At 43.3% G+C, this 27,013-nt stretch overlaps 1 long non-coding RNA gene across 1 annotated transcript; it reads left to right on the top strand.

The window, feature by feature from the left end:
- The first annotated feature begins 19,485 nt into the window (after window positions 1-19,485).
- LOC140214389 (uncharacterized) lies at window positions 19,486-24,989 on the top strand. Its single transcript, XR_011891335.1, has 3 exons — window positions 19,486-19,696; window positions 23,207-23,305; window positions 24,909-24,989. It is a non-coding gene; the product is annotated as an uncharacterized lncRNA (long non-coding RNA).
- The last annotated feature ends 2,024 nt before the right edge of the window (window positions 24,990-27,013 follow it).

The following is a 27,013-nucleotide window of genomic DNA, read 5'->3' as shown; positions in this document are numbered from 1 at the left end:
CCAAGCGCACTGTAAGGATGTACAATGGCACCAATCGTGACATGTTTTCGAGTTATCAGGGGAGAGCTTGGCTGTTCCCGCGAGTGCGCATCACCCCCACTTGCTTGCTTTTACCCTCGCACTCCTTAATTTGAAGGAACTTCTTGCCATTTATTTTGGTGGTTCATTCTTTCTTTCCCGAAGAAAAATTCGAAGATGTTACAACGACTTTGCCGCCGACCAGAGATGGCGCCCGAAACTTGCCAAAGAATGAGCGCTATACCTTCATCCAAGAAGCACTATGCAAGTGCTTTTTACTTAAACACTTTCTGGTCGCGTCATGCTTCTAGCGAAGAGGGAGACCCAGTGACGACACGGACCGTGCAATATTTTCAGTAGAGAGTTTTAGCAGAGCTGTGCTGCCAATACCTAAAGCGTTGCCGTTGATATTACCGTTCCGGTGCTCGCTAGCAGCATTTCTCCTATGCCGTAGTTGCCGTATACTCTGCTTTTACCAGAACTACGCTGATAATACTTTCTCATAACACCAGTCATCAACATATACCAGTCTCCAGTCAGTTCGCATGGAAAAGGGAGATGCAGAAAACGCTTTTCTAGGAAACGTCAACATCAGGTCGTGTGTAGTGCTGTTGACTAAGAAACTTACGTGGCTTCATAAAAGATTGCGTGATCGTCTAAAGAGAGCAAAACGTGGCGGGAATGGAAGAAAGGATTCCGATATTTCAGTGAAAACAAAAGCTGCGCTGCTTTTTCGGTTTATTTTATTTTAGTGTGATAGGAATTGCCAAGTATAGCGTAACACGGGGAGGAAAAGCAAATTTCTCGCAGTCAAAGAAATTAGGAAGAGAAAAGTAACACGAGAGCTGCAATATATCTTTATTGGAATACAAAGGAAATAATATAATGAACAAGTTCTAGTCAAGATAAATAAATGAAAAGCAATGTGTATAATGCTTACTGACTGCACACAGAATGCATAAAAAACAAAGAAAGGCAGAATTGTAGTTATAACAGAAATAATGACATTTTGTAATATGAAAAGAAATATTAAAGGGCAAAAGCACGAGTTGCGGGTCATGGCCCCTTGAATGGCAATCCCGTTCTGCATCCTCGACGGGAATGACTCGTGCAGATTCTCAATGAAACTATGTTCATTTTGGAGGCACATCTATTTTTCTTCTACAGCGCTGCATAGTTGATCAGCGCAAGAACTGTGCAATCCTCTTTTGACGATCCTGACTTTCATGCTACCCCATATGGCCTCAATGACGTAAATCATTATTCAATTATTTGAATAACTTAATTTTAATGATATGAATAACTTAATTTTAGTTATTTGAATATTTTAATTGAGTTCATCAATTAACTCAATTGTTAACTCAGTTAGACCTAAGCTGATATATGCAAGCATAGTTTGGTTTCCGTACACAAAAACTAATATCAATAGTCTTGAGAGGATTTAGGGAAAAGCGGTTACATTTATATTCAACAAGTTTTCAAGATCCGATTCCTCCACTGAACTTAAGAAAATTAACAACATTCAACCACTTGAGCTGAGAAGAAAGAAAGAGAGACTTGAATTCCTTAAACCACTTCACACTAGCAATTTATCGTTTGACCCATCTGAATATTTATAGCAGTTATCAGCCAGAACTACAGGGCACCGCAGACATGACGCATTAACCCTTTACTTTGCAAGAACGAACACATATAGGCTTTCTTTTTTTCCTTGAGCTGGAAAATGGAATTGTATAATTGAATCAACATCACATGGTTGTGATTTTATAGGTTTTTTCGTTTTGTCTATGTTATTTTCATTGTAGGTACCATATTTCTTCCTCCCTGCTTGGATCACGTTTCCGCAGTACTTAATAAATGAATGAATAAAAATATAAATAAATAAATAAATAAATAAATAAATAAATAAATAAATACCCTTTCGGCAGCCCACCTGAGACACGGCACGTTTCGTATGTTCAGGAGCTCCTCAACAATCTTTGTAGTGTGGGCAGGTGACAGGTCTTGTTGGAACAGGAAGTCTCCGTCAGGAAAAGGTCCGTCCAACGCTAAGGGATCATGACATAATCAAGGATGTCGCAATACCTTGCCGATGTCAGCGGTTCTTCAATGCGGTGCTAAGCGCCGAGTCCATTCCTGGACATAGCGCCCCAAACGTCGACAGCAGTGCGGCCGCTCGATGCGACTTCCTGCACGTAAAGGGGGCCGTAGCGGGAGTTGGCAGGGCGCCACACTCATTACTTTCGGTCCCAGCGCGTTCTGAAGGCAGGCTCACCGGAAAAAAGTACTTACAGTTTTCCAATCGTGAGTGGTCCAGGAGACGTGTTCGGACCGAAGGCCGTCTTGTTTGCCTCGGAGAGGCGCGGCTTTTGAGCCTCTACGTGGCTCTTGAGTTTCACTTCTGCTCGTCGTCTTTTTATTGTCGACATGCTTGCAGAAACGGCAGCGGCGGCACCGATCTCATTGGCAGTGCCGAAGGGGCTTGCCTGCGCGGCGGCGAGGAAATCCATGTCCTGAGCAGCAGTCGTTGCGCGAGGGGGCCGTTTATGAGGAGCGTCGCTGATGCGGCCTTCATCCCTGTAAGCTTGTATGATGCGATTGACAGTCTTCTTTGATCTCCTCGTTACATCTGCTATTTGGCGTTGAGTACACTGTTTCAGGGACAGTTCAACTGGTCGCAGTCGCTCAGTGTTTGGCACTCGGGAGATATTCCGAAGTGAAGAACATATTAGTGTTTCACCGTTCGCACTGCACGAAGATACTTTTCCGCAACATATAGGATGCGCGGCGCATCAGTCCGGAATTCCCCATTAAATAAAATGAAGCTGACACAAAGAGCCAGGCTAGAGACCTGTTCTGTGAAGCTGGACTTGTCGAGCACGATGTTTGGGCGTCAAGCCACGGCAGCATTTATCATTTTTGGCGCTCATATCACCACAGTGGAAAACAAAGACGAGGGTGCAAGCAAGCAAGTGGAGACGATGCGCACTCGCAGGAATCGTCAGACCCTCTCCTAAGTATTCGAAAACATGTCACGATCGGCCCCACTGTCCAACCTTACAGCGCGCTTGGGCACGCGCTTCCGCGGCATAGCTCATACTGAGCACTGTATACATGAGTGTTTCGCATTTCGGCCCCATTAAAATGCGGCCACCATGGTAAGCATAGAACTCACGACCTCGAACACAAGATTGCGTTTACATAGTAAGTGGGCGACTCTGGTGGGTAAATAAAAAAAGCAATATTTCTGTTAGTTATTTCATGGTCATCCACCGTTTCTTGCAACCTGCTAAACCAATGTTCACTGTCATAATAAATCTCCAAGCCATGCCTATTTTAGACTAAGCCACCTGAATAAAACTAACTAAAGGCCGGAACAGCCTGTTATCTTTCCGTCAGAACCCTCCAGCGAAGGCAGACGATGAGGTCTGCGCGTCCCTATTGGTGGAACCGAATGCCGTGCGGGTGCTCGCACCGTCTCGACAAAAACAAGCTCGCATGTGTCGGCTCGCAGCCAACTATTTCTTTATTTTTGTTTTTAGTTGCGTCAGTGCCATGACACTTGCTCGTAGCCACCGTACTACCCTGCGTACGCCAATGCGTGTGGTCTCTTTCGCTCAAATTCAGATGCAGCTATAGTGTCGGTATCGAAGTTTCTCTTGTGTGGTGCTTTGTTACGAAGTCTGAAGGATGCAAGAACGGGGTTGCCTTGCATTAAGTGGCTTTCACACATCAGCGATTTGAAGGGTCTTGTGGATTTAACTTTGGCTTTTGTGAACCAAGGCGTAGATGGCGCTACTTTAGTCTTATGCATAACGCAACTACTTTGTGTACCTGATTGTTGCTCGCAAGTGCCAAAAGCAATTCTTAGGACTACGTTACATGCGCATATGGTAAAACGTTTACGGACAAGTTGCAGGTCTTGTTCAACACCGTGTGCACAATATTCGGCTCGTTCAGTCGCATGAGCTATCGTGCGATAGCTTTGGGCCTTATAAAGCTATTAATGCTCTAGTGGAGCACTAACTATGAACAGTCCTCCACTTGTTCCACAACGCTCCCACCCTCTATCCTAGTGGCGGCTGCGGAAGAAGTATACCGCAGCCGCTTTCTAATAAGGCGTTGGCGTCGCTGGAGAAAACACACGTATGACGAGTCGCGTGCAGAACTGGAGCCCTGTACTACTGCGGGAAGCCTTGTGCTGCTGCTTCAGAGGCGCTAGACGAACATTCTCACCAGAAAATATCCTCACTGCAGCAAGTACACGCGTTCAAATGCATATGCCGTTTAGTAAAGCAAATAGTTTTTTTAGAATAATTGGAGTTGCAGTTGCATAATTCAGTCGACCTGGCACCACCCCGAATGCCACAGTGGCAGGAACCATCCAGCAGTGGACAGCCGCAGCTGAGCGTTTTCTCGGCATTTTCACCTCCACAAGTATCACCGATCGGCTCACGTCACCAACCCGAACATTTTGAGTCTATAACCATTCGCCATTGTTATTAGTTGTATTCCACGAGCAATTGGAAACTTCAACACGGATTGAGCGCCGCAATAAGCGTAAGCGAAGCGGTACGACAAGCATACGCCAGCTCACCGCCTGAATACTCTTACTGGTCTCGTGCGCGACCGATGAACGGCGCTGAGCTGACGTCAGTGGTGATTGGCCTTTGTCCTGGGCTACGCTTCGGCTGCGGTATAGCTTCATTTCCATGCCTCTGTCCGAACTTTGTCTGCGTGCTCACGTAGCACTGTATTCTCTAACTACTATCTGCATTTTCCGAGGTACCCTTAATTCTGCCAGTGTGAGGAGGACAACAGACGTTCTATCTTTAATGTATTTTCCATATAACCACCTGGTGTGGTAGCCTACTGGCTATGGCCTTGCGCTCAGAAGCTCGAGATCACTGATTCGACGGCGGGGTACGGCTGCCACAATTTGATGAGAGCGAAATGCAGACATATTCGCCTATACTTAAATCTGCGTGTGGGATAATGAATACATGGTGGCCAAAATCAATGCGGAGTACTCCAGTAAGGCATGCGTAATAATCTCAGGCGGTTCCGGCACGTAAAAATGTTGAAATATTTTTTTTCCTTTAAAAACATTTAAAACTTTTTTTTTATAGTATCACAGCCCTCACGTGCAGGGACAAGATATCGTGATTGTCATACAACATCGAACTGACTGATGGAAACAAGTCTGCACAGCTTGGAAATGAAGCACGATCGCATGACTCATTCACAAAATTTCGAGTAGACTAAGCGGCATTGTAGCTGAATAAAAATTTCGAATGTCGCTTATAATTTTGATCCCTTGATGTAGCATACATGTAACCTTTTTTGGCAAGACAAATCTCATTATTTCACTCAAGCGGTTTATTTCAATCTTTACCTGCGTCACGCTCTCAATTGTTGCAATCGTCAAGCATGCTTTGCACTATATTTTTGCAAGTAAATCTTATTACAGTTTTCGAATGCAAGATATTATGCATGTTTAGGCTAGCATGGGGCTATTTCTGTTCAACGCACTTTCAGACCACGATGAACACTATGTAAACATTACTTTATCAGCGTAATAAATAATATGGTAAATAAGACAGGGAAGACTGTGATCATTTTATTGCTGCTGCCCGTTTTTTTATATTTTGTGTTTAGCATTCCGGCTACTTATTTGATCAAAAACCATCAAACACAAACTACTCGATTTTCTTGGTTTACTTTTAAATACGAATGAGGTACTTACAGAACATTTGTTTTTGTGGTGGGGCACTCGAAAAAGACAGCCGCCAGCTTCTCTCGCCAACCTCTCATCCTCTCTGTCTGTGATGGCAGTGAGAGAGGAGGATCGCGTTTGCCTTCCACTCCTGTGCTCGCGCCGCGGGAGACAGCATACGTATGACTAATCGCTTTATATATGCAGGCGTGGTGTGCTGCCATTACACATGTGCTCTTTAACGGCTTTTTTCTCTGCGGAATCACGCTGTGAAACAAGAAGGAATACTTAAACTTCGTCACTGCAACAAATAAGACTGTTCCAGCGTATAATTAAAAAAAAAGAGAATACCTCTCTAGAAGCCTTTGTCTATTGTTTTAACAGTGACACTCATGGACGATAAGTTCCGTTCGACTTTCTTATTATTCCTTTCAAAAAATAATTTGAATGCACTTGTGTGGTTTAACAAATGACTTATTTTTCATTTCAGCAATGCACGAAAGTATCCAAGCCAATTCTAGACATAATCAGTGTGTACTTGTGCATTGGAGTTAACATGTGAAGCTGTAATTGTGATTGAGCAATTATTTATTAGCAATTTACTAGTCGGAGCAGTGGCACCGAGGATTTAGACAAAGACGATGGCCTCAGAACTACTTATTGTAGATCAACCGATTCTTTATGTGCTAAATAAAATTGTTTGTCCATTCCCAGTAACAATTACTTCAGTTAAAGAGTTAAACATTCAAATCTTGGTCAGTGTGTTGTAGATAGTGCCATCATGGTTGTTTATGTTTTATTCCATTGAAAGCATCTATACTATACCACGTTGTATCCTTGTAATATTGCAGCTGTCCAAACAGGCCGGAGTAGGCGGGTATGAAAGCTACAATATATCGGACCTGGCAGCGAAATTTCCCAATGTGAGTCACGCTTTATCTCGAATAATCGGTTTAACCAGATAGAAAACATCGACGGTACCATATCACGGCACACATTGCTGCAATGCTATATTTATGGTATATAAGTGTTGCGTTTTGCTTTTAAATCTTTCCTAATGAAGTACATAAAATATTTTTCGAATATCTCTGCCTATTTGATAAATGCTTTAAATGTGCCATCTTTCATTATTATACCATTTTTAACACTGAAACAATCAATGCATCATACAACAGATTGTAAACGGAAAAGCTCCGTGATGAATGCAGGTTCTACACACTTAGTAAGGCATAACGCAGATATGTATGAGGAAACCTTTTGACATTATCTCACACTGGCCACAAGTTAGAGACAAATTTGTCAGAAATTATTCCGGCCGGTGGGTTGTTCATCTTTTGAGGGTGATTAGTCAAAAGTGCTGCCACGAATAAGAAATCTGACCGCTCAACACACTAATAAAATATCGGCATTCAGAAATTTCAGTATAAGCAAGATTTATTAATTTAATTTTGAATCTGATTAGAGTATTGAGGCACCGGATTTGTTTGCTTCTGTTACAGTGATTTTTGTTCTTTCCTACTCTTTCGGCTTCACTTTTGGTATATTTGCGTAGGCTGTTTATAATACTCGGTATTCACTTCAACTAACATCGAGGCACTACTGAGGGGAAGCCTCCTTCCAGGACAATACGAAACAATTAAAACCAATTTAAATCAATTTTAGTAAGTCTGGTACCAACCTCTAGGTATTCTACACAATATCTACTTAGTAATGCATTTAAATAACACTTAGAGTGGCTTCCCCTAAGCAGGGCCGTGGCCTCGCAAATGTGTGGCGCCCTGGTGAGTGCGCACACTCAAAAACGCGTCATGCGGCAACAGGGCTCCTCTCGCGCGCTTCTTTGTGGTTACGCCGCGCCACCAAGTGGCACTGCCGAGAAGCACGCGCCTGGTTTTCCGACACCAAGAAGCGTGGCGCGTCGGTGCCTTCGAACGCTTAGAATAGTTCCCTCCCTTGCCACACACTAAGTGGCACCTACTCAGTGACATAAGTTGGCGAGAGGGTCGTTGAAGAGCGGCACATACCCCGTGTAATCATGGCGCAGCTCGTTAAAGCCTTGGCGTGCAAGGCGTTCTTTAAAAGTGGCACAGGCTCAGTCATTTGCGGCTCACCCTGCTGTTGCGTCGGGTTCCTGACCTTGAGCAACCTTTGAGACGGGCCCGCTTCAGGTCAGAGTCGGCGATATTTTAGGGATATTTTTTCGTAATTGTACAAGTGGCACATTTCTAGTGGCGCATACCTATTTACACAAGTTCGCGTCATAGCCGTTACTTGCAGAAGAGCACACATCTAGTGGCCCATACCCAGTGACTCAAGTTGGCATCAAAGAGTTTCATTAGGATCCGCACACACCGAGCGGCACATACCTAGCGATTCAAGTCGGCGTCAGAGAGCTTCACCGAACGGCGCTGCATACCCAGCCCCGCATCTACGGTGACTTATGTCATCGTGAAAGAGCATCGTTGAAAACAGGCACGTATGGACGTAGTCAGTGGCCAAGTTGATACGATGGCTGGTTTCGAACCCTGTTATTTCAGCACAGCAGCCTGATGCGCTAACATTCCACCGCGGAATACACTTGCTGCCATATTTATTTATGTGGAACGCTTCCAAACTGTCGCGCGCAGTCTTGTCGGTACTCTTACAGGTATTTGTTTTGTCTAACAGGGCCTTGCATCCTCTGCATTTATTTACGTGTGCGAGCAAATGTGCGTACTCGTCTTTTATATAACTTAAACTTGGGGCATGGTCCCCCAAACAGTCATTGATGCAATGGCCGGTATAGCCGACACAAGGCTTTCCACACTTCAAGGGAATAACATGGACCACTCCTGTAGAACACTTGACGAACGGCTTGTCATGTTTTATCTGACTTCTTTCTTTTTTATTTGTCAAATCAAGTATGCACCAACTCGCCTAGGAATAAATTTTAATAAATAAAATAGAAGCAGGCGCATTTACAATGGACGTCAACATCGAACACAAGACTTGGGATGCCGTCCTTTCGTACGTAGTATTTGCCTACAACAGCACAGGACAACAAACTGTGCAGATGACGCTATGAACGCAACCGCGCTTGACACCGTGCTACCGAACGTCGGCGACTAAGACAACTTCGACGTGGCCAACTACTTGCAGTACACCGTAAAGGCCCTGCAACACGTTCGCCTGCGCCTCAAGAACCAGAAAACGATCGACAGCAGTACATACAATCTTAGACAACGCTATGTGAAATATGAGCCCTTTGACATTATTTAGATTTGGGCATCTATACACTGACCTGAGTTACTGCGACGTTATTCCGGATCATACAAGATACTTCAATGTATTGGTGCAACGTACTGCATAATGCACGAACTTATCACACAATTACACCGGTGCCACGTGGTACCCGAATTCGCCCCCGAAGTGTGGCTGAAGCCTTTCTGAACACAAAAGGAGCTCTCGAACTATATTGCTTGCGTGCTTGCTTTCTTGTGCTATTTCTTACGCATACGTTTTTTTACCTTTCATGTTCTGTAAACAGCACTACAAGGATCCTGTTTTGGAGGGGAACATTGACACCTGCACATTGTTTATCCTTTAGGTGCTCCTTTTCTGAGTCTAGACAGGTCGATCAAACATGGTCGTAGGCATGTTACAACGTGATTTCGTATCCCCAAAATTCATCTGGAATTTCTTTGTTATTCACGGAATTAGCAAGTATGCGAGGCCAGAGAAACGATCAGCTGACAGCCATACTAATTTCCTGGGCAAGAAAAGTACACGCTGCATCATAAAGCAGCAGTATGTGAACGTTTCTGATAAATATCAGCGACATCAATAACTTACCAATTACTGTCTTATTGAGATTAATTACTGAAGTCGCTTTCGATCGACCATCCAATCTGGAAGCTCCCAGTCGATATGGTAAAGCTGCTTTACTGAACTGTTAGCTGCAAGAAAAAAAATGAGGCAGCTGCTTCTAAGGTATGAGCAACGGACGAGAGTTCTCCGTAGCAATCATAGTAGCTAGTGATGTTGGCACAAGCGACGACGTCAAAGCGTGGTAGGGGTCAGGGAGAATTACACATACATAGGCCGCAAATATATCAACTGTGAAAGAAAGACAGGGCCTGTGGTCGTGACTGTTTGTTTCCCAGAACGATACTAAGCTTGTCTCAAGCGACTGAATCATTCGAAGCTTATTGCTAGAGCGCACCTGCGATACTTTTGCTGAACCAATCGCATACGAAACAGTACTATATCTATTGGCAATAATGTTGTACGAGCGATCGCATCGGCTCCTTGGAATTATCTGTAAAATTTGCACTTTGATTTTATTGACGTCTATGCACACCGTTTGCGTGCGTCACTGCTTGCCTCAGGGTCACAGAAACCCCAGATTTAGTATCACGTTTCGTATCTTGAACCGCGGGTCAGCACTTGGTTTAGCCGTGTTTAACCGAAACACGCCGTGGATTGCCCGTCACATGATTCGGGGTCAACTGCGAAAACCTGTGATGACAAAGTACGGTAGCACCAACAGAGATAATGAGGCGGAGGGCCTGGGAGGGAGTGAAGAACAACGTGAATATGCTAGTCGCACATACTCGGACAAGCCAAACATACGCTAATTTCGCAGATCGTTCTGCTTACATTAAACATTCTGGTAACGCTAACATCGTTCAACTTCTGGTAACGCCTACTGGGCTTTAGAAATCAAATGTAGCTAATTCTTCTTGTCGCGCCTTATTAGATTGTGTCTGTCAGTATATTTCGCCAGCATAGGTTCACACGTTCATGAAAGAGAAAACGTAACCTTACTGTGTCACCGTCATTTCTTAAGTTAGTCCATTTGCCTCTCAACTTTTTCTTTCTTATATTTGTTCTCACATTTGTACAATGTAATTATGTTGCTTTATTTTGATACCATACAGTCATTCGTCTCGTCATCCAACCGTGGCCGAAAGTCTCGGTGCCGTTTGTGACTAGGGGACCTCTTTTTGTATTTCATGCCTGTCAAAACATACAACCACATTGTGCGGCAATAAATTAAGAAAAAAATGCCAAATTCAAGAGATTAGTAACCATACAAGGACAGACAGCCTTGCTTCAAGCTGTATTACATTTATGTTATTGTTTACTACAAATTTTCTCTCAATACGAAATTTTCATATGTATGTGTGTATTGTAGAAGAAAATGACAGTGGTTGTGAAAATTTTCATTATTTACATGGCTCTGAATGCAAAGCTCCTGCAGGTCACGCATTTCATTATTTTTAAATATACGCCTACACATCGTGAAATTAAATGACCTATTTTTGACTCGCTAACGTGATGTACTTGGAACATTTCTTGATTGGGTGGCCGAGTTAATGCGATGCGCGGATTGAGAAATAAAAAAAAATATTTTTTTATTCTTCCTAGATTCCCATATCTGACTTACTGAGGAGAGAACTTGGAAAGGTCAACGTCACATTGAATGATACAGATACACTCAATGTGTTTCATTATTACTACAAAGAGTTAAATACCGTTTTAGCCGATGCTAACCCGTAAGCATCAATTTGCATATTGCATGATATTTTGCTCGTTATTCTACTGGATATATTGAGTGTTGCGATATATATGAAACGTCACTGTGATATGTGATGCGTTAGCGCCTCAGCGCGCCCGTCAACTCTAGGTGGTATCCTGGTATAGTAGCCGAGATACCATTGTTCTAGCATACTGTAAACGCATGCCGTGCTAGAGCGTAGAGTTGTTACGAATGCCGTAGGAATCAGAATCTTACAGCGTTCCACATCACCGATCACGCTACGCTGTGGTGCCATTCTAGGCGCAACATTTGCCTCATTCGGTGCCGTATTTTCAGGCCTTAAAGCAAACAACTGGTCTTAATATTACCGATAAAATATCTCTAATATTTCATTCTCCACGTGAGAGGGGACGTGACGTGACCTATTTTTCCATTAAGGTTTTGCGCTCATGGACGAAGCGCCCATATCAGATACGAAATCAGATAGAAGCGGGCCTTTTGTACTACTCCGAGTGCTGCCATATTGTCATGCGATGTGGTAGAACATATGCACATCCAATCAGCCTAACGGCTCGTTCGTCACGGTAACTAATTTATCTTGTGCTTTCCGCATGTGGCTATAACTGCAGAAATCCATCCCTTTACTTATTTCGGTAATGTACCACTTATCGCGAAAAAAAATGTTTCATTCCATGAAGCACGCAGCATTTCCAATGACCTGTGGTGCATCGATATAACAAATTCCTCCTAAAATTGAAATGGAGGGAACAGAGGAGACATCACCCAGGCTGAAACACATTAAACATTTTCTGTTCATGCAGTAAAATGTTTAGTAAAAATTATGTTGGCGCTAGGAATGAATAACCAAAAGTTTTGAGTGTTGGTGACAATCCAGTGCTGTCCTTAGACAATAAAAATAATGAACAATGTTTCACGAAAGAACTTGCAAGTGAGATTTAGAAAACATTCATGTACGTAGATCTAAGTGCACTGTAAAAAACCGCAGTTGGCCCAAATTCTTGCTGAGTCCCTTACTGTGGCGTAGCTCATAATCAGATCGTGGTTTTGACGCGTAGAACCCCATAAATTCATTGTTTAAGCCCGCAAGAAATTCATGAGGGTGCTCTGGGCCGCTTCTCGATGCATGCGTCGGTGGCGTAATGGTTTCAATGTCGGGCTTCTGTACAACAGGTCCTGTGTCCGAATCCGCCTGTTGGAAATTTCTAATAATGCTTATTCATTTATAACGCATTACTTGGTTTACAAAGACACGAATCCATTTGAAGTATCAAGCTTAGGCAAATCCATGATTGCCATCCTGGCTGAACGCGCCGGTTGCAGCTCCAGTGGATACTCCAGCTGCAGCACTGCTCTGGGTAGGCCACGCAGAAATAGGCCTCCTGAGGAGCCACAGCGACCACAAAGCGATTATTATTGATCTAAAGTAATAAAACATTTTGTAGACCCACCAGCTCGTGTAGTGGTTTTGCAACAGCTTCGCTGGACATCCATTTTCTCAGGGCTGGCCTGGTGAGTCAACATTTGTCCACCAATGATGTAAACGTCCCTTGTTGATCTCGACTGCTGACTAGTTAATGGTTCCAGTCCTTTCAAATCCCGGCACTTCTGGAATATGGACGTTACCTACGGGGCTCACTGTGAATACCTTCGATTTCCATTATCGCGTGCAGATTTGTCTCCTGGTTTTTGCTGCATCAGAGAGAGAGAGAGACAAAAGGGAAGGAAAGACAGGGAGGTTATCCAGTGTAAATACCGGCTGGCGACCCTGTGCAGGGGAAAGGGTAAAGGGAATAAAAGAAGAAGGAAGAGAGAAAAAAACAAGAATGATTCACAGTAAAGCGATGTTACGTGCAACAATAATCAAAGGCTGTCGCACAATTCACATGTCCATAGAAATTTGAGCAAAACCCTAAAGGCGTTGAGTGCCGAAACCTGTCTGGACCAGTGTCCTAGAACTTTCTCTTCTGTGAAGGTGCGATCGCCCAGTTTTTCGAGCACGGTCACGAGCACTTTTCTTGGCACATTGTAACGTGGGCAGTCACAGAGGAGGTGCGCGATCGTCTCTTCGCAGCCGCAGGTGTCGCAAGCAGGGTGGTCGGCCATTCCAATGCGGAAGGAACAGGAGTTCTTGAAGGCCACGCCGAGCCATAGGTGGCACAGAAGTGTTGCTTCCGCTCGTGGCAACTCTGGTGGAAGACGGAGTAGCAAACTTGGATCCAATCTGGGAAGACGTCGTTTGTGAATTCACTGGTGTTCCACGGAGTTAGTGTAAGCTCGCGTGCGAGGGAGCGAAGACTTGTGGTTGCATCTGTTCTTGACACCGATATGAGTATAATCTGGGCACCATCATGGGCCGACCCGGCAGCGACATCCGCACTGTCATGTCCCGAAATTCCGCCGTGACCCGGTATCCACTGGTAGATGATCTTGTGTTCCATGTCGACTGCCTAATGGTGGAGTAGTCGGGTGTCTGCGACTAATTGCACATTTACTCCGTGGTTAAAAGGGGACAGCAGAAACTGGAGAGCTGCATTTGAATCACAAAAGATGGCCCGTGAATGTGGTGATTTGGGACGAATAAACTCCAGAGCAGCAGGGATAGCTGCGAGTTTTGCAGCCGTCGATGATGTAACGTGAGACGTCTTGAATTTGATCGTGACAGATTGAGCGGGAAGTACCACTGCTCCAGCTGAACTTTTAGAGGAGACAGAACCGTGCGTGTAGACGTGGGTGCCTTTGTTGTGTTTGTCACGTAGTTGCTGCAGCAGACATAAGCCTCATACTGTAGCGACTATTTGCTTCCGTGTGTTTTGGCCCTTAAGGAACCCGTTCGGGCCTCAAATAGCAATGCCACGCCTGTGTGTTATTGTACAGATTCTCCTTCTAGTTACCGCCCTGCGATTATCGTAATATTCCACAGACTCTCTTGTTTCCATTCTTGGCATCTAGTTCAGTGTCTCTGTTTCTCTCACTTTCTTTTTGATTACTTCTGGTTGTCTATTAGCACTTTCAATTGCCCTGTACTTGGGTACCCACTGTCTAGACATCATCCTCCATTGAGTATCCATGTTTTTGAGGTGCAGGTATTTCTGCACTCTATACTTCCATTTAGTTTCATACATGTTCTTTGGTCTCGAAACTCATTTTGCTCAGCCCCGTCACCTTGCATTGCTTCATTTTTGGTTTTAGCGTAGGCACCCCAAGCCAGCTGGCTTATACCGATATTTGGTTAACTGACAACGCCGGTACGATATGCAATCTTAATCACAGATTGGGCATTTGCGAACGCTAGCATTGGCTGGCACTATTACTCTTTTCTTAGATTCCATGCACCACCTCATATTAATTGTAGCCACAAAGTGCTCTTCATTTCATTGTTGATGTTGCATTCCGCTTCGCTGTCATTTATCGAATATCTTGATGGAAACTTGAGCAGGTGTTTTCCTCGTGTATGTATGCACCCAAGTATTAATACACGCAGGCTTCACTAGGGCTATAACTTATTCGTGAATTGATACCGCATCAGCACTCATGACGAAAGTTCCGTATTACCAATTTTACAATGCTAATTTAAGGTAGAACGCTAGAACGCTAGAACGCTAGAACGTTATCTAGTGAGGCGAGTCTAGCAGTGCTATTGGAGGAATTAGAGGGCAGTAAATGGGATATAATAGGGCTCAGTGAAGTTAGGAGGCCAAAAGAAGCATATACAGTGCTAAAAAGCGGGCACGTCCTGTGCTACCGCGGCCTAGAGGAAAGAAGAGAACTAGGAGTCGGATTCCTGATTAATAAGAATATAGCTGGTAACATACAGGAATTCTATAGCATTAACGAGAGGGTGGCAGGTCTTGTTGTTAAACTTAATAAGAGGTACAAAATGAAGATTGTACAGGTCTACGCCCCTACATCCAGTCATGATGACCAGGAAGTCGAATGCTTCTATGAAGACGTGGAATCGGCGATGGGTAGAGTGAAAACCAAATACACTATACTAATGGGCGACTTTAATGCCAAGGTAGGCAAGAAGCAGGCTGGAGACAAGGCAGTGGGGGAATATGGCATAGGCACTAGGAATAGCAGGGGGGAGTTATTAGTCGAGTTTGCGGAACAGAATAATATGAGGATAATGAATACTTTCTTCCGCAAGCGGGATAGCCGAAAGTGGACGTGGAGGAGCCCGAACGGCGAGACTAGAAATGAAATAGACTTCATACTCTGCGCTAACCCTGGCATCATACAAGATGTGGACGTGCTCGGCAAGGTGCGCTGCAGTGACCACAGGATGGTAAGAACTCGAATTAGCCTAGACCTGAGGAGGGAACGGAAGAAACTGGTACATAAGAAGCCGATCAATGAGTTAGCGGTAAGAGGGAAAATAGAGGAATTCCAGATCAAGCTACAGAACAGGTATTCGGCTTTAACTCAGGAAGAGGACCTTAGTGTTGAAGCAATGAACGACAATCTTGTGGGCATCATTAAGAAGTGTGCAATGGAAGTCGGTGGTAACTCGATTAGGCAGGATACCAGTAAACTATCGCAGGCGACGAAAGATCTGATCAAGAAACGCCAATGTATGAAAGCCTCTAACCCTACAGCTAGAATAGAACTGGCAGAACTTTCGAAGTTAATCAACAAGCGTAAGACAGCTGACATAAGGAAGTATAATATGGATAGAATTGAACATGCTCTCAGGAACGGCGGAAGCCTAAAAACAGTGAAGAAGAAACTAGGAATTGGCAAGAATCAGATGTATGCGTTAAGAGACAAAGCCGGCAATATCATTACTAATATGGATGAGATAGTTCAAGTGGCTGAGGAGTTCTATAGAGATTTATACAGTACCAGTAGCACCCACGACGATAATGGAAGAGAAAATAGTCTAGAGGAATTCGAAGTCCCAAAGGTAACGCCGGAAGAAGTAAAGAAAGCCTTGGGAGAAATGCAAAGGGGGAAGGCAGCTGGGGAGGATCAGGTAACAGCAGATTTGTTGAAGGATGGTGGGCAGATTGTTCTAGAGAAACTGGCCACCCTGTATACGCAATGCCTCATGACGTCGAGCGTACCGGAATCTTGGAAGAACGCTAACATAATCCTAATCCATAAGAAAGGGGACGCCAAAGACTTGAAAAATTATAGACCGATCAGCTTACTGTCCGTTGCCTACAAAATATTTACTAAGGTAATCGCAAATAGAATCAGGAACACCTTAGACTTCTGTCAAGCAAAGGACCAGGCAGGATTCCGTAAAGGCTACTCAACAATAGATCATATTCACACTATCAATCAGGTGATAGAGAAATGTGCGGAATATAACCAACCCTTATATATAGCTTTCATTGATTATGAGAAAGCGTTTGATTCTGTCGAAACCTCAGCAGTCATGGAGGCATTAAGGAATCAGGGTGTAGACGAGCCGTATGTAAAAATACTGAAAAATATCTATAGCGGCTCCACAGCCACCGTAGTCCTCCATAAAGAAAGCAACAAAATCCCAATAAAGAAAGGCGTCAGGCAGGGAGATACGATCTCTCCAATGCTATTCACAGCGTGTTTACAGGAGGTATTCAGAGACCTGGATTGGGAAGAATTGGGGATAAAAATTAATGGAGAATACCTTAGTAACTTGCGATTCGCTGATGATATTGCCTTGCTTAGTAACTCAGGGGACCAATTGCAATGCATGCTCACTGACCTGGAGAGGCAAAGCAGAAGAGTGGGTCTAAAAATTAATCTGCAGAAAACTAAAGTAATGTTTAACAGTCTCGGAAGAGAACAGCAATTTACAATAGGCAGCGAGGCACTGGAAGTCGTAAGGGAATACATCTACTTAGGGCAGGTAGTGACGGCGGATCCGGATCATGAGACGGAAATAATCAGAAGAATAAGAATGGGCTGGGGTGCGTTTGGCAGGCATTCTCAGATCATGAACAGCAGGTTGCCATTATCCCTCAAGAGAAAAGTGTATAATAGCTGCGTCTTACCAGTACTCACCTACGGGGCAGAAACCTGGAGGCTTACGAAAAGGGTTCTACTCAAATTGAGGACGACGCAACGAGCTATGGAAAGAAGAATGATAGGTGTAACGTTAAGGGATAAGAAAAGAGCAGATTGGTTGAGGGAACAAACGCGAGTTAATGACATCTTAGTTGAAATCAAGAAAAAGAAATGGGCATGGGCAGGACATGTAATGAGGAGGGAAGATAACCGATGGTCATTAAGGGTTACGGACTGGATCCCAAGGGAAGGGAAGCGTAGCAGGGGGCGGCAGAAAGTTAGGTGGGCGGATGAGATTAAGAAGTTTGCAGGGACGGCATGGCCGCAATTAGTACATGACCGGGGTTGTTGGAGAAGTATGGGAGAGGCCTTTGCCCTGCAGTGGGCGTAACCAGGCTGATGATGATGATGATGAATTTAAGGTCTATTTTGTCACTGCGTTGCCACATATCCTCAAGTCTCAAACCCTCTTGCATTTTTCATGGTATCACCATATCCTACGCATACACCAAGCCAGCCACCATATGTTAAACCCTTTGCTCATTTCGGATGTGAGATAAATCAAAATCCAATTCACTGTTTTTCAGTTGTAATGATATGCCCATAACATTGAGCGGGAACAAAAATGAAGACTGAAGGAATTACTTGCTTGAGTTCTTGGTGAATTTCGAATCGTTCATTGCATTTCTGCTTTTCCGTGCTATTTGTACTTGGTTTTCCGTATGTATATCAACAGATTACTTAAATCGTTGTCTACGCCTTCGTGCTTGAGAATATCATATAGCAATTTCCTGTCCACATTATCGTAATCACCCTTATATCACATCACCTGTGTATTACGTTTTTTAACAAGGTAATTGAAAACTTTATAGAAAAACAATTAACCAATTACCTTGCAACATTTAACATTCTGTCACCATATCAATACGGCTTTCGCACGGTTTGGTCGACTGAACTTGATCTTGTTGCGGTAACCGATCAACTAAGACTCGCTGTTGACGAAGGCAATTATGCAGCTTTACCCCGAGAGCTTTTGAGAAAATAAATCATCGCATCTCATTTCATAAGCTCGAATCATTAGAAATTACTGGCACAGCACTTTTGTCACTACAAGGTTACTTCACAGGCAGAATGCAACTAATAACTATTTCAGGCATTCATTCTAAAACCATGTTCACAAATACTGGCGTGCCCCAGGCTTCCATATTGGGTCAACTTTTGTTTTTATTATATGTCAATGATCGGCTTAACTGCCTCTTTTCTTCGGAATGTACACTTTATAGATGATACTACTATCATTAACTCCGATGAATGTCTTACAACATTAGTATCTAACCCTAATGGCGATTTACACTGCCTAATGGAGTGGTGCCATACCAACCAGCTACAGATAAACCTGTCGAAAACAAATCTTCTACTCACTTCCCACCACCGAACCATTCCTCTTATATTTCTTGGCACCAGTTCTATCTCTGCATGTTGTTCCTGTATTTATGTTGGTACAGAAGTAGACAGAAATCTTAAATTTGTTAAACAAATAACGAAAGTAAAACAGAAGATTACCTATGGGATCAGGGTATTTTTAAAGGCGTGAAACATATTTAACCATCAGATATTACTAACCACCTGGGTGCACGGAGATTATACAATGCACTGTATTGTGGTTCATGCGCCTGAAATGAGCCTATTTAGAGATCAAGTACCTACTTTGAGCAACTATGCCAACGCTGGGCGCTAATATTTGTGGTCTTCTAGCGAAGGACACGTGTTAGCATTGTTCTTAAACTGCACAGTTTTAGGGACTATAAGAGAAAAACTCTGCAATTAAGCGCGAGATTTGCAATATTGGAATGCTTATGACAACCCACTTTTACTACACACGAGATATTCCCCAACAAAAAAGTACGATAGCTTTCTTGAAACTGCTGCGAAAAATATTTGTAGTATCCCATGCATAAATCTCTACTGTACTCCCATTCTCATCCAGTGAGCACTCGACTTGGTGAAGCAGCATAATCCTGACCCCTCTGCATGAAATCTTTCATTCCATAAAATTGTGTAGTCTACATTCTTTTCGCGAACGCTTTTTTTGAATGCATATTGGATGTATTATACCTTCTGCGTGATTCCACATGAGAACAATTAACACTGAAATGTCGCTGTCGGTACATTATTCAGACGACAGTGACAATTATTTTTACTTCTTCAGGAACACTCTATATAACTGCGCAGGGTTCCTTGCATTGTTTCCCTACGTTGAATATGTACAAATGAACATTCGAGAAGGCATTTCAAGTGAGATGTCTCAAAGTACAACGGAAGGCCGTAACTGGAGCGAATGCATCGCTTTGTTGGACGAAACTACGCCTGATATTCTTGACTATTTATATATTACGAACTACACCAACCCTGCGGTTATGAGTGAGGTAAGTTGTATGCATTGCACAAGGCTAAATCAGTTTTTCCATCATGTGTAAACCATGGCTTTTGTTCAACAAAAAAAACCTCATAAAGAAAAAACGAAAGCACAGATAAAACCATCAAGACAGTTACGCTTTTTCGTGGCTAAGGACAGGGAGAATAGAAGTGTTCTATTCCAATTATTTTCTTTTGCGCTATTTCTCGGGCAGTCGTACGTTGGCTGTGGTCGGCAGCTCGTGAGTGATGAATGATGCGAAAGAAATATTATAGAGAAAGAAAAATCAGTACCTTCTACTGGCCAAGCCCTGTATATGTATTAGTCGGTGCATTGGTGTGTAACAGGCAATACATGGCAAAAGTTTCATGTTTGCGCCCACCTGCAAAGGCAGATAGCCTGTATTGTTTGCACACGTGGATTCAAATACTTCTTGGAGTCCATTCTGCAGTGTATTGAGCTTTAAGAGCTCAAACCGTCATCTTTCACATGTGGCACACCAACGTAGGTTTGTGGGACGCTACGGTGATGTGCTACTGAGTGCAAAAATCTATTCACCATAACACGCAGGCTTGGTGTCTTCGAAGGGCAGCTACGCGTTCGTCTTACGAGTAGTAGGTAGGTTTAGACGAATGTTTCCTGCCCTCCGCTCCGCTCCGCCCGTGAGTGGGGGCACAAGTGCGCATGCGCCAATCTGCGGGTCGCGAGCGCGTGAGCGGACGGGCGCCTGAGTTCCGCTAGAGAGCTCATCGAGCGCAACGCGCAAGCCAGGCGATCGAGACCAGCGAAAACACACCATGACTGTGCCAGCGCCACGGATCAGCGAGTCATCTCACGAGAAACTTCGAATATTCGATTCCAGTTATGATCACAACTTCTTGATGAGAACACAAGGGGTAACACAAGCGCCTTTGCTTACTGCTTCGCAGCCTGCCCACTCCGTGTGACACTGCACGTGGATTCAGAAGCAAGAAAAATAAAGCTCGTACTTTGACGTCTATCGATGAAGATATTGCTAGAACACAAACACAAAAAAATAATACAACGGATGCAATTGATGAAAGTAATATATACTTTTTGCCGTAATCTGGTCTTTTACCATTGGGTGCAAGAGTAAGCTACTTCATGCGCGCCGCACGCGCCGAACGCACTTGTAAAAACGATTCTTTCTCCGTTCTACCGCTCCGACAGAGCACGTGTACATCAGGGGAGCGGAGAGCAGGAAACGTTCAGCTAAACGTGTCAAGCACGCGCTTGTTCGAAACTGCCGCGTGTGATCACAAGGCTGCCCATTTAGGAGGCAGTATGCAGGGTTTATGGGATGCCACTCACCGAACACCACTGGACCTTAATTATTCAAGAGTAAGATGTAACATAACAATCCAGGCTTACACTGATGCGAGGAGCATCGAGTGAGGATTAGCGTCCATAGCATGTTAAAACGAGCATGACGCATGCCATGGTCATATTTTGTTTCATGGCAACACTAGTTCCTTTGATCTTAGGGCCACATGGCAGCAGCCACTCATTTTCTTCAGTGATTCCAAAATTTCCAACAGCAGGACAATTGCTTTCTTTTTTCTGGTGGACGGCATAACCCATGAGCGTGCTAAATTTCTTGAGTACAAAATGATACATTGAGAGAAATAGAAAAGAAGCGGGCATTTTGCTCTCTCCTATTGCAAGTCTAGCTTGCATAATGAGGCACACTAAATACTATAGGTTCATTTTTCTCGATCTGTTACTTGTAGCTTCGAGCGGTAGCGTTAAGTGAATCACCTCCCGGGAAGTTGGGCCAATTTACGGGCTTTCCTCGGCGCTGAGGAATTCATTGTGCCTTATCGTAAGCACGGCGCCTTCTAGCATACATAACGACTCTGCTAAGGAGACTTTGCCGCAGTGCCCAAACGGCAACCTGCTGTTTCCTTGTGACCTGGTTCTCTTCTAAAAGGCGCGTTTGACCAAGTTTAAGGCAAACCTCCTTCGCCCCCTCTCCCCCACCTCCCATCCTTAATTAACAACCTCGTAACCATTTTCTATGGTTAAACTATCAGTCTTAATAGAAGATCGATCCTGTACGTGGCCACAAACAGGAACCAGTTCGCTCTGAACGTTTTTTTGAGAACAACATTAAGAACTGAGATACTATGGTGGGCATTACAAATCGTAGAAAGAACATTTTTTTCCTAAGAGAAAACGCATAGCTGAGGCACGACACCACGATAACACAATAATTAAAGTTGTGATGGCTAGAAGCGAGTTATATATAGCCCGGCTGAGCAATAAGTTAAAATAAGATAACGGAATTTTACGTGCCGAAACACCAGCCTGATTACGAGGCGCGCCATAGTGGAGGACTCCCAAATAATTTTGGTCACCTGGCGTTTTTTAACGGGCCCTCTCTGCAAACAGCGGTGGAAAGTATATGGCCATGATGAGGTTGATCGCCGGCAGCCTTTTGGTGAATTGACGCTTAAACAACAACTCCTATGGGATCATGCCACCGCCTTGCACTAATTCTTCCCTTTTCTTTTTTTATTGCAAGAGGTTCTCTCTATTCCGTATATTCGCACATAGTATGACGTGCGAAGTGTCCCATTCTTTAAAATACTAATATGGTCTATCGGACTATGATGAAAATCCCCCTTCGGTGCAGGCATAATGCAGACATGCCGAAAGACTTTACACAGGTTCCTTTTGTTTCACATTGTTGCAGAAGTCTTTATATTATAACTCTATGCACCAACACTGCGTTTTACGAGGCCCCGAATCCACTACGAACTCACCGTAGTACTTTCTGTTGGGCTCAGTGCATCATACTGACTACCGCGGTAGTCTGTGTTTATGGCGTTGCACCATTGGTTTCAAGGTCGGAGGTTTGATTTCATTTCATTTCATTGCATTTCATGAACCCCCCCCCCCCTCTCTGCAGCGTGCCTCAAAATCACATCCTGACTATGGCACGCGAGAAAGTGTATGGGTAGTTTTTGTGTTTTGAAATGTTACCCATATGTGAAAAAATATAGCAAATAGTTGGTGCTGCTCAGCCTTTTATTGACTATCACAATATTTCAAAATTTGGTGGCTTACAGCTGAAAGCGAGAAGTTGCCCTAAAACAGGAGAAATGCGATTGCCAGAGCATACTGGATCACTACAAAGGGATTAAAACTATAGCAGTATAGTACGACGTATTCAAATAGCATGCGAAGGAAGACAGGCATAGGCATGTAGGTGCCTACCGCTCCTGCATACTAAGGTTTCCATTTGACACCCCGCAAGCTATGAATAGATAGCCGTCAGTCAACTCGCCTAAATTCAAGTCCTGCTGAAAATTGCATCGAGAGGATCAACAACAAAGAAAATTCGCTTAAAATCAGCTTCATTGAACAGCCTATTAACTTTCATTCTCCAAAATATAATCAACTGCATGGCCTCATAATAAGGTGTACCGCAAACAAGAAATAAGAAAGACTAATTGTTAGTGATGTTTGAATTGTTTACGAACAACTGTCGTTTCAGGTGGAAGTCATTGCCAGCAATTTGACACAGGCGCTCAATGAAACGATTCAGAACATCACCTGGATGCAGAATACAACGCGAAAAGCCGTAGAGAAAAAGGTAGGAGCACCCATACAATTTCTGCCCCCAAAATATTATAGAGAATATTTATATTCTTCAAAGCTCTCTTTTGCGGTCATTCTTTGAAACTGTCAAGTGTGGTGAGCGTCTTTAAGTTTCTTTAGGTTTGCAACTGACGCAGTTCTTGAGACAAAGGGTGTGATCACACATGATGCAAGCACGTCTGAAATGAAGGCACACTTGTCTGAAGTAGTTTTATGTGTGCATGTTCCTTGCTACAATCAATGGAGAAAAGTATAGGATCAGAACGACGCAACATGGTTGTGGCAATTAAGTTTTAAAAATTGCTAATATCTATCAGCAGCATTGAAAATTGGAATCGCTTTTTTCGCAAACATTCAGGTTTATGCAAGATGAGGTCAGAAAGGTATCGTAAAAGCTAAGAGTGAGAGCACGACAATGTCTTTTTTTTTTTTCAGAGTTTCAGTGTTCCTTTTATATTACGTTTACTGCATATTTCTGCGTATATTCTCTGGTTACATTTTATAGCCACTATGAAAAGTCTTATAGACCCGAAGGATTTCAATATGTTGTAGTGCGGCTAATTCTACGAAAAATCTCAATATTCACGCTTTCTTTGTTTCTCAAAATTACAAAAGAATACAAATTTATGGTTACACTGATGATGCATAAAAGCTGATGATGAAAAAGCCGATGCAAGGAAGATAAATGGTGCATTCATTTACTGGGGTTAGGAATTAAGAATTAGGAATTCACACCGGTTTGAATGGCGCTCTACCCGCATTTGGAGCGACGCTCCACCCACCCATCATCAACATGATCAGCCTGCCGTCGACGGTGGGTGGTAAGCATTTCAAACGACCGGAAGGCATCGCTACAATATCGTGTCGTACTTGCGCCCAGTTCCTTGTATGCTTCGAAGAAAGCTTGACGAGAGTGCTTTTTTTTTTTTTTGCAAATATCAGTAACGTACATCATGCTTATGACGGGTACGTTGCGTATGCCTATCCGTATCCATCGTTTCGCTTTCCTGGGGTCGGCCATGTTGGTTTTGGAGAGGGAGAAACCGTTGCTACCATGAATGGGGGAGGAAATTTGTTTCATTTAAAAACGAACATAAGGAACATCGCCGTTTCTCTGTTAATGAAGCAAGGGTCGCTCCTTTTTTTCTTAGAATGCACCTAGGGTTCTTTGACGTTCACCTAAATTTATGTGCACGCTTGTTTTCGCCCCCATCGAAATGTGGCCGCCATGGCCGGGATTTGATCCCACGGGCTCTTTCTCTCGCACGCTTTCACTCACATACCGAGCATACGGCGCGCGGCGATGATTTTATCGCTTTTGGACTTAATACGGAACCTCACAGTGACGCAGACGGTGACGCCATCGGCGAGAGTGACGGCAGAAATGCGCCTGGTGTGCTAAAATAATTGCTATTGCTATAGAAGTCAATACATCAATATATTTTAGCTAATAATAACAACGATCAGGAGACGCCACAGGTGGTGTACTTAAATAGCGTGCTGAAATCTCAAGCATTACGGTATTCATGCTCACATGGGCAATGAGCGAAAAATTTATTCTATACGTTCATCAAATAAAGCGTTTTATTTTCTTTCAGTTGGAAGAATTGACTTTGACTATCGGATACCCGGACACGCTACGGAACATATCAGTACTTGAAGGTCGCTACGAATACGTAAGTGCAAACGTAGAAAAAAAAGTTACAGTGACGGCTCACTTCGTCAACGCTGGTGACGCGTAAGGGTGTGGATGCTATAGCCCACACGAAGCTATCAGCCGTCAGAGTGCCGAGACGTCTAGACGGTCCGCATCGCAGGTGGTATTCGAGAAGGGCTCACGCGGCCGCGACATACGCCGCAGCCACAATCTTAACAGAAAAATTGATCTAAATTTTTAATTTGAATGTAAATGTCATTGCACACATTGCGGTTTTTAAATGAACTTGATAGAGTAGCGATGAAAAAGTACATTAACTCTGCTTTTCTAATCTTTGCATACACTGTTGTTTAAATCGATGAATGCAGGAATAAATTCTCACACAGCAAGCATTCATCATTCTAATTATTACCAGTACCAATGCCGCAAGTTTATGACTTGCACACATAAAAGGGCATCAACTCAAAAAACAGAACGTGGTCCTTTGCAACCTAATTGAAGAAGGAAATTGTTTATCGGTGCATGCCAAGCTGCCTAATATAAAACAGATGTATGCTCAAAGTGAGAAGTGGGAATTGAGTGGCTTTCGTGTGTTGTTGTAGAAAACTGGTAAATACTCTGATCCTTGATATTTTATCAGCTCTTTTCAAAATAAATACCTCATATGGTCTTATTATTTTGTCCACTTTTGCAATAAGAAATATCTTATGCAATTCTTATGGACTAGTCTATCCGACAGCTATTTCAATATGGAAACAGGAATATAGACAAGTGCACACTATCAAATGTCGAAGCATTAATGTCAGAAAGGACGAACGTCATGGGAAATGATTGGTGAAGCCATTACAGTGTAATTAAAGCAAACACAAGAACAGGCAACCGAAACCTACGAACTTCATGGCTATGAAAATGCGTCGGTCAGCCCTGTGGTACAACAGCCCTGTGGTATAATTATTAGTATCTTTGGGTTGATTCCCACATGCATTTACAAGCCTAGGATGTGTGAGAAAAGGACGTGCATGCGTGCCAGTTTTAATTCGAAAGCAGATGAAAATTAGCAAAATAGAATATTTGTCATAATTCCATTTTACGTGTGAATGCACCTGTAGACCCCATCTTTCTCTTGCCAAACAACCAACACCGTCTTCTTCTCGGCATTACTGCGTCGACTACTCAAAGTGTACGTTCATATGCCTGGCTCTTTACATATCCACATAACCTTTTAGGATTGCAGAGCATAGACATGCATTTATGCAAGAGATATCAGTTTGGGGCATGAACGAAACTTTTTGTGGGATTACATGCTGAACACTGTCATATAAGAGCCCTTTGTACGCATAGCATTCGGTTTGATAACATGTAAATATCTGTTATTCAAAATGTTCCCTTCATGCACTTGCTTTCTCTATGTGCTTTCGATCTGCATAGCGTTTTTGTGTGTAAGCTAATCAGCAAGACAGCCGTGATTGCAGCCGTTATCAATATCAATCAAGAGGGTGCGGAAAGGTTCTGAAGCAAATCTTCGCTTGAAACATTTGTGCCTGAGTGTGGGATCACATTGTTATCTCCCAGAACATTAGCCCGATATACTAACCACAAGACCACAGTCCAATAGATAAATCTCTATTGGCAATAACGTTAAGCAATTTGAAACAATTCACGCATTCGTCACGTAGCGTAACAGTATAATCTGCATGGAAAACGGACAATACAAGCGCATGGCAGTCGAATTGGCTCGCAGATGCACGAATGAAAAGCACAAATGATGGTAATTTAACCTTATTACTGTCTCATTTGTGCAAACCGTTTTATAGGAGTAAATTGCATATGAAGTCGACACTATGCGAATTTTTCGAACAATTTTATACAATATATACAAAGGAAGATACTTTGTATTACCAAAAATGTTTGTAGCTGCATTTTGGTTAAACAGTTCCAGTATGTGATGGGTATACCTTTGGCGTTGAGTTACCCACTGCGGTATATATTTGCTTTACTGCCAATAGGATAAACCACGACCTTGTAAGTGTTTGGACGTAGCGCAGA

This window comes from Dermacentor andersoni, unplaced genomic scaffold (assembly GCF_023375885.2).
Source record: "Dermacentor andersoni unplaced genomic scaffold, qqDerAnde1_hic_scaffold ctg00000041.1, whole genome shotgun sequence".
NCBI lineage: Eukaryota > Metazoa > Arthropoda > Arachnida > Ixodida > Ixodidae > Dermacentor > Dermacentor andersoni.
The sequence above is the reverse complement of the archived record's forward strand: the minus strand, read 5'-3'. Positions and strand labels throughout refer to the sequence as shown.